This window comes from Rhinolophus hipposideros (genome assembly GCF_964194185.1).
Source record: "Rhinolophus hipposideros genome assembly, chromosome: 7".
NCBI classification, from domain to species: domain Eukaryota; kingdom Metazoa; phylum Chordata; class Mammalia; order Chiroptera; family Rhinolophidae; genus Rhinolophus; species Rhinolophus hipposideros.
This window is the reverse complement of record NC_138053.1, coordinates 58,352,731-58,369,352: the sequence shown is the minus strand read 5'-3', so window position 1 is coordinate 58,369,352 and position 16,622 is coordinate 58,352,731.

Genomic DNA, 16,622 nt, shown 5'->3' with positions numbered 1-16,622 from the left:
GTCCTTTTGAAAGGATGTATTGAATAACATTTCAACGAGTCACTTCTTATTTTCACTAAAAGATAGTATCTGAATTTAATTGGGTGGGTTATAAAGTAGAGCAACTTCAACAAAGTAATTATGTTCCTTATGTGTTTAAATTTTTAAAAAATTTTCACTAATGTGTTTATTTTCTCATGTTTATTTACTAATTCATTTAACATTGAATTGTTCTCAAATTTAAAAAGTTTTCGAATTTGAAAAGTGTTCTTCAAAGGACTAAATTATATTTCTGGACGCAGAAGTCTAGTATACGAGGTGTGATAAAAAACTATGGTGAATGTTTGCATTTATTACAATAAAAGACACATTGCCATTAATCCCCCTCAGAGTACTCCCTTTTGCTTCGAACACATTTATCCCATCGTTCTTGCCTTTTCTGAAACAGTTTTGGGAGTCCTCTGTTGTGTCTTTAGTTGCGCTGTCGTGGCTGCCACGATGTCCTGAATCTTTTTGACTTTGGGGCAGAGCCAAAAGTTGCATGGTGCCATATCCAGTGAAGAAGGTGGATGAGGACACACCGTAATGTTTTTATTTGACAGAAATTGTTGTATACCAGAAGTGATGTGTGACACACAGCATTGTCATGATAGAGGATGATTTACAGCACACTTTAAAACACACCTCTCAACCGTATATGACTGACTGCACCGAACCAGTTAAAACTTGTCACACACTGTTAACTAAGGTTTGATGCACTACTTCCTGTATTGAAGATCCCTGCCTTTTCATTGGACGGCACAGCATTTGCCGTATTGTTTGATCATGATGGAAAGGCTCCATGTCACACATCGCTTCTGGTACGGCAGTTTTTGTCAAAAACATCAGTGTGTGTCATCACCTACCTTACTCACCAAATCTGGCATTGTGTGACCTCTGGCTCTCCCTCAAAGTTAAAATGACCATGAAAGGTTAAATATTTTTAATCAGTTCAGGACATCGAGGCAGCCACGACAGTGCAAATAAAGACACAAAAGAGGACTTCCGGAACTACTTAAGAAAGTGGCAAGAATGATGGGATAAGTGTGTTTGAAGCAAAGGGGAGAATTTTGAGGGGGATAAATGCCAATGTGTCTTTCACTGTAACAGATTTTTCTGTTTTAAACATTCACCGTATTGTTTGACCTCACCTCGTAAATGTAATAAAATAATCTTTTCAAATAAAATTGACTTTCCTACTTAATCTTGGGTTTGTGGGTGAATTTGTTTTCCTAGGTACATTTTTATCGGTGATTCTTCCTAGAGACCAATACATTATTTCAAAAACAAAAGCTAAAGCTAGGAGTGATTTTTGGTCCATATTCTGTTAGGTTGGATTTAGTAGCTAATAACTAGACTTTTTTTCCCATTCTATTTTAATATACTTTTATAGTTTCTAACAATTTATTATGATTTTTAGTTTATATCTAATATACCATTCCTTAATCTTTTGATTTTAGAAGCAAGTTTGTAGTCTGTTGCCTGAGTTTTGAATTTAGTTGTGAATCTAGCTAATGTTTTAATTTTGAAAATAGGCGACTTTTGGGAAACCACATATTTTACAGCTGATATTTCCTTTCCCAGGATTGGAATGAATAACAGTTCCCTCCATTCTTGATTAACCTTTCTTTATTTCCTAAACGGATGATTTCTTAACTATATTAAGTTCAAATTCATGAAAATAATACCGAGAGAATTAAGAGTTGGAAAAGGTTGAGTTCTACTAGTTTAAGGTTACTAGTAGGCAGAAAACTTGAGGAACAGTCCAGAATTCCCTCACTTCCACAGATTACATTTGGTGTATTGTGTAGGTGTGTAGGTAGTTCAGTTTCATGGTTAGATAATCAGTCTTAATTAGGTTACTACAATAGTGCTCTTTACATAATGCTGTGGATTATCAAGGGAAGAGTGTAAAACTTGAACATGAAGATGCTGCATAGGTGGTGTACATTTATGTGAGTAGAACTGCTAAATGGTACTAGTAAAGATTTACCAAATGCTGCTGCTATTGTGTTGTTATATTTTTAATAAAATTAAAATCTTAAAGTCTTGCCACTCTTGAGTACTAATTTCACCTATTTCTGACATTTATTTGCAGATTTACAGCTTATTTTTATAACTGAAATGTAATAATACATTATTCCAGGGTTTTAAAATTACTACCAAAATAGAGGTATTTGAACATTGGCCAATCTTCATGTTCTGTGGCAATAACTTTGCTCAAAGGCTTTGCTTATTAAGGATTTTGGAGTGTTCTAGTAAGTGATAACTGATTTTGAAATCTCCCTTTTGTTTTCAGAATCAGATTCTTAGTAGGGTATTTGTGCAATGAAAATTGTCACTGCTTGTCTTTTAAAGCAATTGGAATGCCTTCTCCCATTTATCAGAAGTATAGGTCCCTATTTGGTGAATGAACTGTGTACTAAGGGTGGTCATTTAAATGAGACAACCTATTAGTCAAAAGTGCCTCTTTTAAAAAATGAGACAGCTATCAGACATGTAAATTGGAATTCTGATGGTTTCATTGGTCCACAGATGGTGATGCTGTATGCTTGTATGCATTGATTTCTCTATGTAGGCCAGCTGTTTTAGCTGCCTTCTGTGATTAAAAGCCATGAGCCGTTTTGGTTTCCAAATGTGAAACTACATGCATGGAGATGGGTGGGGGTGAGCAGAGAGACCTTTAAAGTGTACTCCTTACCAGTAGTGGGTTTGAGTTTCTCCAGGACTTCTTAAAGGAATGCTAGGTTGGGTAGTAGCAGTGTTTGACAACAGACTTCCAAACAAAATGGCTCTTACATTGCATTATTTTTGTTGCAAATGGTTACTATTAAATAGTAATTACTTAAGGAGTATAGTTATAGAACATTTAATTTTTATAGTTATCATTTTCTTACATTAGGAATGACATCCTAAGATTCACTGAAAAGAGTAGTGAAGTCTTAAAAAGTATTCTACTCTAATGTAGTAAAGCCACAGTGTGATAATCAGAGGTGGTAAATGGAATCAGGTATGTAGGCATGACCTCTAGTATTTCCCTTTCTCCTGAGCTCCTGTCTTAAAATCCAGCTACCTTCTACTCAGCACCTGGCACAAAGCATTCATTGAGTATTAACCTTTATAATGCCGGATATCTTACTAACACTACATTTATCCTGTTCCAAACAAAACATTGAAATTTCCAATTTTACGTCTGCCTCTGCTGTATTATTTTTCACCAGAACTGACAGTTTTCTGGTTTTGCATTGCCACTATTAATTTCTGTCTTGACCCCCATCCTCAATCCATTTGCTAAGTCCTAGTTGTGCATTTCCTCTGCAATATTTTAGATGTACCATTGTATCAGTCCTGGTTCTTAGTTGTGTGAAACAGAATCCACCCTAGCAGAAAATTAATTATGGTATTAGAATTAAGACTCTTTTCCTTTTAGTCTATTTCTGTAGCCTACTAATTTGTCTTCCAACCTCAGGACTTTTTCCAAATTCATTTCAACTCGTATGTTGCTACTTAAATCCCTTTAAATTGGTCTGTAGTTTTGTAATATCTGTCTGGTTTGGGGATAAGGGTTGTGCTACCTTTCTTCATAAACATTAGACTTCTCCAATAAAGCCAACCTGAGTTTGAATTTCCATTTTATACTACAAGTTCAATTTAAAAAGTTGATTTAGGGTTACTTATGTTACTTAATTCTTAAGTGAGCTTTGGTGGTGTGTCTTCAAAGGAATTTGTCCATTTTTTCTTTTGAATTAATTGGCATAAAGTTGTTGAGGATATTCCCTTATCTTTTAATGTATGTTAAGATCTATAATGATGTATTCTCTCATTCCTAATATTGTTGACATAAGTCTTTTTTATCCTGATCAGTCTAGCTAGACGTTGATTAATCTTACTGATTTTCTCAAGTAATAGATTTTTATTTTCATCAGATTTTTAAAATCTGCTTTTGATTTCATTGATTTCTACTCTATGATTTCTTCTGCTTTAGATTTAGTTTGCTCTTTTTTTCTAGTTTAAAGTGTGAGCTTGAGACCATTTTTTTCTAATATAGAATTTTAATGCTATAAATTTTTCTCCAAGCACTGCTTTAGCTGGGTTCCAATGAATTTTGATGCATGTGTCTTCATTTTCATTCTGTTCAAAACACTATAATTTTCCATGTGGCATTGTCTTTGATCCATTGGCTATCTTATTTATTAAAGTATAGTTGGCCTACAATATTAACTTCAGGTATACAACACAGTGATTCGACATTTATATAACTTGATGTGAGATCCATGGGTTATTTTAAAAGTATTATTAACTGTCCAAAATTTGGGAATTTCCAAAGATCTTTGTTACTGATTTCTGACTCTTAATTCCATTATGGTTAGGAAGAACTTATAAGATTTGATTCCTTTTAAATTTTCTAAGACTAGCTTTATAGCCCACAAATAATACATCTTTGTAAGTGTTCCATTGAAAACACATCTTCTGTTGGATGAAGTAATCTATAATGCCCTATAAGGTCCTGTTGGTTGGTGGTAGTGTTCAAGTTTTCTATATAGTATCCTTATTGTCTGCTTTTTCTATCGCTGAATGAGAGAGGTCTTGAAATCCGAGTAGATTGTGGATTTGTCTATTTCTCATTTTCGTTCTATCTGGTTTTGCTTTATGTATTTTGAAGCTCTGTATACGTGTTTAGGATTACTATGTCCTCATATTGAATTGACCTTTTTATTATTAAATTATCCTTTTTATTTCTGGTAACATTCTTTGAACTTTTTTCCTTAATACTAGCAGTCCAGTTAAATGAAAAATAGCATACTATTATCTTTTCCTATCCTTTTACTTCAGTCCTGTTTGTGTGTTTATATTTAAAGTTTGCTTCTTGTGGGCAGCATATAGTTTGGTCTTGCTTTCTTTTGAAATCCAGTATGACAGCCACATAGTTGGAGGTTAGACCAGTCAGTTACATTGAGGCTGATTATTGATGTCATTGGCTTTGTCTACTGTCTTGCTGTTCATTCTCTAGCTCCTCTGTTTTCATTCCCTTTTTCCTCTTTATCTGCCTTCTTTTGGACGAATTGAATACTTTTTTCCCATTTCATTTTTGTTGGTTTATTAGCTATGATTCTTTTTAATTTTAAGTGGTTTTAGGGTTTATTGTGTGCATTTTAATTTATCACAGTCCATTCAGTAATATACCACTTATGTATATAGTATAAGAACCTTAGAGTAATATTCTTTCATTTTCCCACTCCTAGGTTTGTGCTATTTTTGTCAAACATTTTACTTAAAACGTGTTAAAATCGCCACAACATGGTTGTTTTTTTCTTCAAATTTTAAGGAGACTTTAAAGAAGAAAAAAAATCTCATCTTTACTCACAGATTTACAATTTATAGTGCTCTTTATTTCTTTGTGTAGATCCAGATTTCTACTTGATACTATTTTCCTTCTGCCTGAAGACATCCTTTAACATTTCTTATAGTTCAGGTCTGCTGGTGATGGATTTTTTTTTTCACCTTTTGCATGCTGAAGTTTTTATTTCAAATTAATATTTTAAACTTTTTGGTGCATATAGACTTTTACATTGATGGGGTGATTTTTTTTCCTTTTAGTGCTTTAAAGATGTGGCTCTATTGTCCTCAGCTTTACTTTGTTTTCAACAAGATGTCTGCTGTCATTCTTATTATTGCTCCTCTACACAGATGATGGCCTTTTTTTGTGTGGCCACTTTTAAGATTTTATTCTTTCATTGGTTTTGATCAATTTGATTATGATGTGCTTTGGTGTCACTTTATTCATGTTTCATGGCTATAGCTCCTTGAGAATCTTGGGTTTGTATGTTTAGAATTTTTATTAAATTTGGAAAATTTCCAACCATTATTTCTTCAAATATGTTTTCTTTTTCCTCCCTCCCCGCTTTATATAGTCTCCAATTACGAATATAATTTTCACTTGAAGTTGTCCAACAGCTCACTGATCCTCTGTTCATTTTTTTCAGCTTTTTTCTTTGTTTCATTTTGGATAGTTACACTCTTTTATCTCTGAGTTTATTAATCATTTTCTTTAGTAGAGTCTAATCTGTTTATCTTATCCAGTGTATCTTTAAAAAAGTCTCAGATACAGTATTTTGCAACTCTAGTTCAATTTAAGTCATTTTTATATCTTCCATGTTTCTACGTGTTTAAATGTAATTATAATTTAAACATATAAAATATATTGGTGACTTTTACCTTTTTGTGTGTGCCAAATATTTTCGTATCCTGTGGATACTCCGGAGCTTTGTTCTGAGATGCACTTAATTTCCTTGGGAACTGTTAGGGAGTACCAACTCAGCCATTTATCTAGGGCTGCTTTTGCCCCATTACTGAAGCAGTACTTGGTTCTGAGTACTTCATTCCCTGTGAATTATGCTTCCACCACGCTGTGCGCGCGCACACATGAACAATTTCCACTCTTATTTAATCTTTGGGGATTTTTCCCTTTGATCCATTCTGATGTTTTTTCCTGGGCCTCAGACAGCTTCTTCACTTGCATATGCTCATCATGACTCAACTGAAGAAACGAATGTCCCCATGTGCAGATCTGTGGAGCTCTTTCTCTCTGCAGCTCTGTACTCTGTCCTGTGATCTGTGGCCACCTTCTGAGTGGACTCCCAACATGATCTCCTCAACTCACAACACTGGGTTCTGCCTTGGTTCTCCATCCTCTCCATCCTGCCTTGGTTCTCCATCCTGATTCAGCCCGTAAACTTCCTGGCCAGTAAGTTGGGGCAATTATATGGCTTACCTCCTTTGTTGATCAGGGATCACTGACCTACATTGCCTGATGTCCAATGAAAACCATTGGTATGTATATTTATTTTTTGGTAATGTTTTCTTGTTTCAAGTGAAAGGATAAGCATAGTTCCTGTGATCCATCTTGTCCAAAAGTGCATGTCTGCTGTAATACTTTTTAACCTGCATTTTTTGCTACATACCTTTTTTTGTTGATGATATATATTACTCTCTACAAAAAAAAAAAGACTAGAATCTTGGAAAGGACTGGTGCAAGTGATCGGTCCTAAAGCTTAAACTGTATTGTCTTTACAGTAAATCCATCTTTGGATCTGATTTAAGAAACGAGGAAGGACGAGACGGAGGCTTCAATCCAGTCTGATTAGATTCTTCCCAAATGCAACATGGCCAGTGTCAACCAATGAAGTAGGTAGTGTTTACAAGGACTGATTTCTTAGCAGACTATCAAAACTTATTTGCTTAAAGATTCAGGAAGACCACTCAGCCAGAAGCTTGGACATAATGGATCTATTTGTCGCTCCAGGGTCAAGCAGCCTGGAGTTCCCGAGGGCTTAGGAGCGTATTGAGGAGGCGACCATCTCTCCATGAGGTTGCCCGCCTGCATGGGACAGGCCTTCCTTTACCACAGGAGCTGAGTCTGTGTTGCTTATCTTTATCTTTTTTTTATTTTTATTAGTTTCAGGTGTACAAAACAATGTGATAGACAATTACACCCCTCACAAAGTGATAATCCCCTTCCCCCAATCTACTCTGACATTGTATATAGCTACTACAATTCCACTGACTCTGTTCCCTATGCTGTACTCCACATCCTGGGATGGGGGAGAAGGAAAGGGAGGTAAAGAGATTAGAAAGTACAGTAGTACCTTGGTTTTCTAATGTCTCCGTTGACAAACATTTCACGCTGTTAACCTGGAAGTAAATGCTTTGGTTTTCCAACATGCCTCGGAAGTCGAACATGTCACGAACCTTCCATTGAGTGCAAGATCCTGAGGCCTAGCTGTTGGCTGTTTTCGAACATTTCAGAACTCCAGCGGTCATCCAGAACGGATTACATTCGAAAATCGAGGTACCACTGTACAAATTAGTAGCCACAATATTGCCATGGGGATATGAAAGACATACCTTTGTCTTTTGTTGTCCTAACTTCAAGCTTCTCCTCATTGCATGGAGAGCAAGCTAGTATCAGAAACTTGCAGAAGTTAAACCGAGATTAGGTTACCCTAATCAGGATAATGCAATTATAGAACAAATCATAAAACTAACAATTTAAGCTTAACAATTGAACCAAACTACAACTTAGCAACTTCGATTGTTATCATGTATAGAGTATGATGATACAAGAACTAGAATTTTGAAACTATATAGCCAGTTCAGTTTGAGAGCTCCCTAGGTTCATGTGCATGTAGGCTCTTCCGTTAGTTCTACAGAACACTGATAATTAACAGTAATAAATTAATAGCAATAATAAAGAATAACTGTATTCATTAACTGCTTTCTCTGAAACAGGAAAGGAATCTGGCAGCCTCTCAAAGGAACTATGAAATCCAGGGAGGTGGGAGCAGGGCTGCTGCAAGCCTCTTTGGTGACTTTGTGTGAGTTGGGAAAACTCTGCCTGTGGGTGCGACCTCATGGGTGCAAATGGAGCTCAGTTTGGTGTTCAGCCTCCCTTGTCTCCTGGTCGGGGAATCTCCATGCAGTAAGACTACACGATTGTCCATGGGTAAAAAGCTGCCTTCCTCCAGCCCCAGACTCTGACTGGCCTGTTTGTCAGGTAGAGGGACTAAGAGATCAGTGAGAACTTTATTAGCTTAAAAAAGGATAAAAGCCTAGCTATGAAATTCTGAGCCAATATAAATATGCCTCAGAGGAATAAGAATAAGGAGTCCACAGACATCAGTATTTTAGAGCTGGAATAATTTTTGGAAATGTATTAGATTGGTGCAAAAGTAATTGCGGCTTTTGCAATTATTTTTAACCTTTGAAACCACAATTACTTTTGCACCAACCTAATAGTTTTTCACTTTCTGCCCTTTAACAGATGAGGAATTCCAAAGCTCAAAGAGGAAGTGAGTAGGCCTAGGTCTCACCACTAAGCAGCAGAGTGTGGACAGGTCCTGAAGCCTGTGATTCTAGGCTGTGTTCTTTCCAGGACCCACCCAGTACTCTACCATCAGCAGTTTCCTTTCCAATACCATTTTTATAAATTAAAATTTGGATAGATTTCCTCCCCCAAAGTGCTACTTATATTACAACCCGAAATACATCTCGAAAATACAGATAAAAAGGTAAGTTCTCTGATTCAATGATTATAGGGCTTTCCAGCAAAGTTATTTATATATAGTATTTGGAAAAATACAGTTTCATTTCCATGTCAGAGGCCATGGATCATGGCCTCTGACAGTAATAATTCCATTACTCTTGGTGAACCGAGATATATGAGTTAATGCAATTTGTGTTTGAAGATGTCCTAAAAGGCCGATGTAACTTCATTATCAGTACATGACTTTTAAAAGTATTATACTTACTAAAACAAACAACGAGAACATCTAACATCACTCTAATATGATTTTCTGTTCTCCCAGTTCAAGTGGCAAAAGTTTAATGAGCAATTCACTTGCTTGATGAATCAAATATGTCTTATTTTTTGCTCCAAGTGTTCGGGTAACATTGCTTCATACGAAATATTAGAGTTTCAGTTAGAGCATTTTACCTTCAAGGAATAAAACCTGCCTTAGAAATCACCTCCAGGTTCTCCAAATCCTGTATTGTGCCCAACTTCACTCCCTCACTAATTACTATTCATAAAATCCAGAAGCTCTAGAGCTAGAGTTCATTTTAGAAACCGTTTAACATCAGCTCATTTTACTCAAGTGTCAGACAATATGGCTGCCATAACAAAGTTCCACAAACTGGGTGACTTAAAACACCAGAAATTCATTCTCTCTCAGTTCTGGAGGCTGGAAGTCTGAAATCCAGGTGTCGGCAGAGGCATGTTCTCTCTGAAACCTCTAGGGGAGGAGAATCTGTTCCAGGCCTTTCTTTTCGCTTCTGGTGCTGCTAGCAATCCTTGGCATTCTGTGGCTTGCAGATGCGTCTCTCCAGTCCCGTTGTCACAGGACATTCTCCCTGAATGTATCCCTATGTCTCTTATAAGGACATCCGTCATATTGGATGAAGGTCCCTTTTTAGTTCAGTATGACCTCATCTTAAAGAATTACATCTGCACCAACCCTATTTCTAAGTAGGGTTACATTCGCAGGTTTAGGACTTGAGCACATCTTTTTGGGGGACACAATTCTACCCACCACCACATGCAACACTTCTACTACTATGAGAACAAAGAGACGACTGGCAGCCATTAATCACCCTGCTTTCCTGTGGGCTCTTTGCGTCAGGTAAAAGTGGAGTTCAGGGAATCATTATTTACACAAACCATCCTTGTCATTACAAAGCTCATGGTCTCATGGAAAAACTGATGATAAACAAGTCCACCAATCGGTTTTCATTAGAAAAAATGAATATGCGTAGGACATGGTGTACACAGTGTGGCTCAGGGAGGCCTTTCTGAGGATATGACACTTGAAGGAACTGACACTTGAAGGATGACAAGGAGCTAGCCATGAGGAAGATACGAAGAATGTTCTAGGTGGAGGGTACAGCCAAACCTGAGGCTTGAAGTTGGGAAAGAGCTCAACAATCTCCAGGGACTGACGGAACTGAGAGGGAGATGATAGAAGATGAGATCAAAGACGTAGGCAGGAGCCATAACCTGATGGGCAGTGAGTGGCTGCCAAACTTTGATTGCACCCTGACAGCTAAGAAATACAGGTACATAGATGTGTACATACACAACTGGATGGTAAAAGAGAAGATACTGGGTAGTAGTTAGATTTTCAGTTACATCTGGAGGCAGCATCTCAGGATGCTGTAATACGTGTGGGAGGGTGAAGGAATTCAGGATGACGATCGGCATTTTCGTTTGAGCAGTTGCGTCAAAGGCAATGCCAGTCCATGAAATGGTGAAGCCTGAGGAAGGAAAAAGATTTTGTTGGAGAGGGAGGGGCTGTAAATAAACAGTTCAGTGTTTGACATATTCAATCTCAGACACTTACAAGTCATCCAAGTGGATTTGTCTCTGAAGCTCAGAGACAAGATCTGGCTGACAATATAAGTTTGGATGATAGAGTTTAAAGCTATGAGACTTGAGATTTGAGATTTGAGATTTGAGACATGAGATTTGAAGAAAGGGAGTAGAGGGAAGACAGTGTCATTTGGGGAAGTCTTAAGAAACTGAAAACAAGCCACGCAATCACTAAGTGTGTTAGTTACCGTTATTTTGTGCAGAACACAGATGTGCAAGGTAACAGTGAGTCAGATTGAGGACCCCCGCCAAACAGCGTGTAAATATTTGCCCTGGTTTGTCCTGGCTGTGTGACTAGAGCAAGCCATTTACTCTCTCGGAGCTTCTGTTCCCACACCTGCAAAATGAGACTAGCACCTACTTCACAGAGCCTCAGTAAGTGTTGGCTTCCTATCCCTTTCCTCATGGTCATATGTTTCAGAGCTGGGGCAATGAGGTGGAGGAGGGATGGCAAAAGAAAAAGATGTTTTGGAACAACTTGAACTTATTTAGGGCTTTGCTTAAAGTCATTTGAACAAAAATCGCATGACATGGGTATTTAATTTAATGCCTACCTAATTCCTCTGTTGAGGGCATGTGTGTTCCTTTATTCCTCTGTTGGTGTGAATTGGCAGAGCCTAATCTGCCTTCTGAGTGAGTCTTATTTTCTAATGCACTGTATGCTTCTTACTGGGATTCTGCATAATGATATTTATTTCTCATTTAAGAAAGCTCTTGAATGCGAGTCAGTTTCTTCATCTGGGACCCAACTGAGTAAACAGCCATCAAAAGCAATTTTGACTATCCCGGCCTTCAGATTTATTCACTTCAAGTACCTGCTGGTGCCATGCAATCATTGCATATTTGTTTAAAAGCCACTGGCAATAAAACAGATCACAGTTATTGTTCTTGTTTGTCAGGTCTCTGCTGAGTTCACACTAGAGAGTGAAGTTCATATAGCTTAGTTTTAACAAAACTAGGGGCCAATGAGTCAGAATGAGGCTTTTAAAGGGATGGAAGGAGGTGGGAATCTGATTTTCACAAAATTCCCTGGTGATTTTTGTGCAGATTGAAATTTGAGAACCATTTCTATATGCTGAAAAGTTGTTACCCATATTTGATCATTAAAATAATAATTTATTCCGTCCCCTATCATCACTAAATGAAGCTGACATGTAGAGTACGGTCTGTGTGAAGTATGTCTCACTTAGGAAAGGAATTGCCTCTGGTCTTTCACCATGAGTTTCTAAAATTTTTGGAACCATGAGAAACTGGACACAAATTAAATCTCAGGGAATAGTGAAATATAGAAATTACATATAGTAACAACAAATCACATTTTTCATCCTAAGAAAACAAAGCTTATTCTTTGCTCTTTTTCATAAAATAGTTTTTTGAAATGTGAATTACCTATTAAAGTTTTTGTTCTGTAAAAACAGATGTGAGTGTGTGTGTGTTTTACTGAAGCTTTCTAGAAGGCAATCCTGCCTCCATCTGAGTCACAAACCATCCATGCAGGCTCCCTGCCACCTGCTCAGAGTTGTCCTCTGCAGCCATAGGTGTTGTGATTGCATAGCCCTAGGGGGTGCCATTCACAAGGCAGTCATCACAGATTTGACCGTTTTCTGGCAGATGTCAGCCAAGTGTTTTGATGAAGGAGTGCCATTCTGTCCTCCACGTGAAAGCTCTGTGTGCCCAGCAGTAGTGCTGCCCCACAGGCCTCAAACACCCGAGTCTCAGCAGCGATTTTCCTTCCAGGATAACCTTGGTCTCAGTGTAATCAGGAAACCATAAACTTCTGCACTGGGGTTGGGCATGCTTTCAGGGGGCTTGGCTCAAACCCCTGGTCTGTGAGCACCCATACCTTCCTTGTGACTTCTCTGAATTTCTGACCTTCCTCAGGGTCTCCTGGAGTCAACTTCTGCATCCAAGTGTGCTGCTCAGTTTGGCCCCAGACGAGCCAGTCCATTAGCCTTGTTCTGGTCTTCTTTGTTGGTTTAGAAAGCCCTATTCCACTCCAGGCTGTGTGAGTTCAGAAATGCCGCTGAAGGTCTAAGGAGTCGCAGTGCCACGCGGGCACTACAGCTGCTTAGCACCACACTGGCTTTCTCACCTTTGGCTCCACCTGTCTCCCAAAGGTCCTCGTCCTGACCTCGGTCCCTTTCTCTGCTGCAGTCTGTAGACCAATACTTTCCCCCAGAAGTTTGCTTCTATTAGGCCCACCTTGCCTAGTCTACCTTGAAGTTCTGGTGAATAAAAAATGTTTTACATATAAATGTGTATTTTAAATTGTTTTACTTCATTTTGAATAGGTTCTACATTCATATAGTTTCCCTCCTCAATGACAAACAACGTAATTCATTTCTTGTGCATCATTCCAGAGATATTTTATTTATCAGCAAGCAAGTTAATTTATATTCATTTTCTCCCCCTTTACAATTAGTAGCTCACCACACACAGGGCTTTGCAAATAGCTTTTCCACTCAATATTACAGTGAAAGTTTTCCTGCCTCATTCCTGTCATGGACTGACATGGTGCAGCAGTGTCTGTCATCCAGGGAAAGCATCCACTCTGGGTGGATGCCAGGACTCACTGGGTGAGCAAGGCTGTCCCTCAGGTCAGGGGCCAGGGTGCGGGGGGGAGGTGATAACGGGCTCAGACTCTCAAATCCCAGAGGCCTGGCTTGGGTTTTCAGAAGGTTCCTAGGAGAAGGTGGGATTTGGCTGGGGTGTTAAAGGAACTGGAGAGAGAACATGCCTATCATTGCCTTTCTCCCATCCCCAGGTGACACAAGCCAGCAGGAATGAAGCCCTCTAATCTTCCTGAGGAGCATGCAAGGGATTTTCTAGGGATTCAGACTCAGGCATTCTCTGGTAAGTGCCGGGTTGGGGCACTTGAAATATTTTAGGACTTCAAATCCTTCATTTTTGGGTTTGGGGAAAAAAAAAGTGAGTGGAAAGATGGGGTGTATTGGGGATAAGTGGCTAGTGTAAACGAGGGCACCAGGAGCTGCTTTTGGAATTTTCCATTTTGTCCTGAGGTTCAGTAACCCAAACAAACTGTCTCCTAAACATCCATTTTGCTGGCCCAGGATGACTGGGTAGCTAGTTGCATCTAAGATCTTGTAATGCAGGGTCTCAGCTCCCGTTCCCCGCACAAGAACACAGGATATGGTGAGGCCAAAAAGGAACACCCACGGAGCCATGGATAGGGGGTTCATACCATTATATTCTTGCTGGTGGCTGGTCGAGACACAAAAGCAAATATCCGCCAGTACCCCAACAGGAGGGTCTTCCTGCACCCTCCCATTCCTCCACCCTCCCTTCACAGGCGGCTGGGCAGATACAGGAAGTAGGATCAACACGATCCGCAATCCACAATCCACTTGCTAACTGCACTTGCTAGCTGCAATCCGCGGTCCGCTTCTCTGCCAACCAACCCCCGACCATAGCCACCGCAGTTATATCAGTGGCTAATGGCTAACTGGTTACAGCTGATGGCCATCTACTACCCGAGCCGGCACCTTTCCATGTGAGGCTGAGAGCCTGGACACTGCTCTCTGGGGCTCTGTCCCCATCTCTTCAAAAGATGTTAAACTACTGAGATTAAAACCAGAGAGATTATCACTTCAGTAAAAGGAGGCAAGGTTCCTTCGCTGCTTTCATGCGGAAATAGCTCTGAAACTCAGTCTGCCATCTGTAAGTGTATGCATGTGTGTGCTGTGCCCAAGGGCTTTGCTGAGGTAAAGCAAAGTTCAGGAGCCGAGCGAGACTGAGCCGAGCTGTCCAAATTGGTTTCAGCTGACGGCCTTTGTTAGTGCAGGCCGCATGCCTGCTATACGTCTTGTTATTTTTTTCATTTTCTTTCTGAATTCATTTCTTGAGCTTGGGGCCTCCACAATAACAAGCTTTTAAAATGACTGAGTATGCTCTCAGGCTCCACGGAGCCCAACTTCCCCCACTTCCTGTTCTAAGGACTCTGGGTCCTCGTTTTCCAGAACCAAGTCCAATAGAACAGTGGCAGGGAGCCAAGTCTGTAAAACTTCTCAGCTGGGGGAGGAGGGCAATGAAGGTTGGGAGGGCAAGAATGGGAGGTGAAAGTGTGGGTCAGAGGCATGGGGAAAATGCTCACAAGTAATGATTATCTTTCAAAGCATTCTTGAGCAATCTTAAGATCGTACTTAAGTCTGAAATTGCTGAGCAAATGCCTTTTGGTAATAGATGCCTCTTCCGCTCTGGCTTATGGTCTCCTGGACCATGGCGGCTGGCACCTGCAGGAGCCTGCCAGGCACTTAGGCAGGCATGGCCTCCCAAGAGAGTGTTTGTTCTCCTCCAGAACCCCACCCCCCACCCCATCAAGATTTGCGTCTAGACAAGAACCAGTGAGAGTGAAGCACAACCCACAAGCACAGAGGGAATATCACATGTGCTGAAATAATTGCAAGGCCTAGGTCATGGTGACCACTGGCCCCGGGGGCTGTGTGTGTGTGGATGGGTCATGAGGGTTTGAAATGGGGATGGGGAGAATGTAAGGATGAAAGCGGGGAGCTTATTGGCAGGGGAGCCCTTCTTGCAAAGACATCTGGGCTGGTCCTGACAGGCTGCTTGCTTGCCCCTCGAGACAGGAACAAGCGTGGTAGCTGTAGCTAACCAGGTGGAAAGCACAGCGGCCTGAGCAGAGCGCGGAGGAAGGGCTTAGGTGCTCAGGGAGCCCGGATGTGAGAATGGATTTATTGGGTGAGGCCTGACTATGTTCCTCAAGAGACTTAGAGGACCCTTCCTTAAGGATAAGGGGTGCGCTGGCAAGGAGGGGCTGGGTATTTTTTGAGAAGCTCAAGGGTGGCTGTCATTGGCAGTGTGACATGCTGCCACTGACCTGGCCTCCCTAGTGTCAACGGGATGATGAGATCCCCAGAGGGCAGACACCAAGCGGAGAGCTAACCCAACAGGAGGGGGAAAAAGTCAACTCCTGTTTGTAATGATAAAGACCATAGAACTTTAGACTTAACCTTAAGAAAACACTCCTCATCCCATAGCCTGTCATCCATTGGCAGCTCAGAACGGAAAACTAACCAGTATCCCCGATATGTACTCCCACTACCACCAAGTCTTGCTCAGTGTGTAAACGGTCCTCACAGATGAGAAGCCCTCTCCATCCTCCTGCCTGGGACCAGGCCCTCATCCTTCTTGTTCTGATTATCCCAGGAGCCTCCTGTCTCTCTCCCTCCCTGTGAACTCGGCGCACAGTGGTCTTTCTAAACTCAAAGTTGCTCATGCCACATCTCTGCATAAAATCGTTCAGTAGCTTTCCGGTGCCCTCAGAACAGAGCCCCCTCTCTGGGGTGTGCATGCGGGCGGGGTGACTGAGCTGGCCTCGGCCTGCCTCTCCACGTGGTCTCTGCTCTGTACTCCAGCTATCCAGACCTGCCAGGCGGCTGCTGGCCCCCTCCCTCCATCCGCCCTGTTTCCTCAGCCTCAAACGTCTTTTTCGGTCTTGTGGATCTGGTCAGTACTTGCTCCTCTTTCAAGTCTCAGCACAACAAACGTCTTCTCAATGAAACTTTCCCGAGGCCCTCAGACAGAACTGCTTTCCTCTTGTGCCCTCACTGTACCCAGTTCATCCCCCTGTCCTAGCAAATCTGTCGTGTCCCAAGTCACCAGCTCAAGGTACAAAAAGGCACAATTTCTTTCCTTTACGATG